Raw genomic sequence first — 2,500 nt, forward strand, 5'->3', positions numbered from 1 at the left:
TTGTAACCTGCCCTGTGTAATTAAAGTAAACCAAAAGACGTAAGTGTAACATTTACGTATATGTAAATTTCATTATTGTTTATTCATTAGAGTGTTAATGTGTTAACTCTTTTCATTACTTGTCAAAATTAAATATTTTTATAAATTAATTTCCAGTTAAACAAGTGTTTATATTATTTTCTGAAGTGATTCGTCATAAGTCTCAGGTCTAATTTCGATTCAAATTTCGAGTGATTTATTTTTGGTGTTAATTTTTTTGAACTCTTATTTTTTATAGAATATATATATATTTTTTTTTTTTTTTGTAAAAGTGTTTTTTTCCGATCACCAATAACTGATACAGTACTTTGCTCGCTATCCCTGACTAGGAACCGTAGTAAGCTTTGTTTTGAGTGTAACGTAAAGAGACATTTGGATATTCAGTGTACATGTATATTATCATCTGGGAGTTGTGTAATTTTCTCAGAGCTCGGTGGTAATTCTTGTATGTATCAGACTTTTGTAATATGAAACCGGTGAGTTTTAGAGCTTGGGAATTTACGTAATTCGCTATTCGTAATATATATATATATATATATATATATATATATATATATATATATATATATATATATATATATATATACACACAGTATAGGTATATATATATATATATATATATATATATATATATATATATATATATATATATATATATATAATATATATATACTATATACTATATATATATATATATATATATATATATATATATATATATATATATAATATATATATATACTATATACTATATATATATATATATATATATATATATATATATTATATATATGTGTGTGTGTGTGTGTGTGTGTGTGTGTGTGTGTGTATAGCATACTCATCATCATCAGCCATTACTAGTCCATTGAAGAACAAAGGCTTTAGACATCTTCTTCCACTTGCGTCTGCTTATGGTCATTCTGTGCCAGTCCAAATCTGACAACTTACTTAATTCGTCGATGCGTCATCTTCCCTCCCTTTTTCTGCTTCTTTTACAATCTCTAGGGACCCATTCTGTTATTCTTAATGTCCATCAAATGTCTGCCATTCTCATTATATGACCTGCCCATGTTCATTTTTATCCTTTATTTTAGTTTACTCTCGTGTCCATGTTGATCTTTTTCTGTCTCTTAGCCTTATTAATATAATATTTCTTTCTATAGCTCTTTGAGTTGTAACTAACTTATGTTCTAAGGTTTTAGTAAGGCTCCAAGTTTCTGATGTATAAGTTGATTCTGGTAGGACCATCTCATTAAATCATTTTCTTTTTAGAGAAAGTACCATTTCACTTTTCAAAATCTCAGTTTGTTTACCAAATACACTCCATGCCATGCTTATCCTTGTTTTAATTTCGGTCTCATGTCCTGGATGAAACACTTACTGCCAGTCCTAAGTATGTATCATTAACAATCTCCAGAGTCTTCACCATAACTCTTATTTGTTGTTTCTGCGTTTTCGTTGAAAATTTTCCTAGTTTTACTCATATTAATTTTCAGTCCTACATTTGTGCTTTCTGTATTCAAATCTTTTATCATCTTTCGTAATTCTTTCTATGATTCACTGAACACTACTATGTCATATGTAAATTTTAAGTTGCTTGGGTGTTCCCATTGATATTAATTCCTACATTTTCCCAATCTAAAATCTTTAAACCTCTTTTAGACATGCTCTGAATAATTTCGGAGAGATGGGGTCACCCTATCTAACCCCTTTCTCAATGGGAATTTTTTTCTCTATATTTATATACACCTAGAAAATTACCGTAAGTTTAATCGGAAATTCTCTATGCAAATATACTATTTTCAGCCGTAATTCAGTAACTACAGGCGACCGTAGTTTTTACCCTACTTTGTTATCATTTTAATGTCCGTAATATCACACTCTAACGTCAATATATCCGTTTTTTAAACGGTAAATGCCAGGACTTTTACCGTTTTTTTTTTTTTTTTTTTTTTTTTACGGGAAATTTTTAACAGTGTAGTTTTAGGATTGATGTACTTTCGGTGTAGACATCTTCAAGTATTCTAACATAAGATCTTTCTATTCTTTGTTTTTCAAAGGCTTCCTTTTCTACTGATGTTTCAACAGAATTAAACCTTTCTCATAGTCTGTAGATGCCAAATACTGTGGTTTGTTACGTGGATAGGGTCAAGTGTTAAATACCCACTTCAAAACACTGCCTGCTATTTTAGTTGATTAAAGTATAACTGACTTTCTATTTGATCTTATATGATCTTTGTAAATATTTTATATATTACGGAAAGTAAACTTATTGCGCGGAAATTACTCAGGTCTATTATGTCTCCGCTTTTTTTTTTTTTTTTTTCGTATAATGATGAAATTTTTTCCAAGCTGTAGATACTGAGCATTCTTGCAGACATTTGGTAAAGAGTTCACCTACTTTTACTATTATGAAATATCCTCTATCTATTACTGTATTAAATTAATTGTTTTGCCATCT

This window comes from Palaemon carinicauda, chromosome 9, assembly GCF_036898095.1.
Source record: "Palaemon carinicauda isolate YSFRI2023 chromosome 9, ASM3689809v2, whole genome shotgun sequence".
NCBI classification, from domain to species: domain Eukaryota; kingdom Metazoa; phylum Arthropoda; class Malacostraca; order Decapoda; family Palaemonidae; genus Palaemon; species Palaemon carinicauda.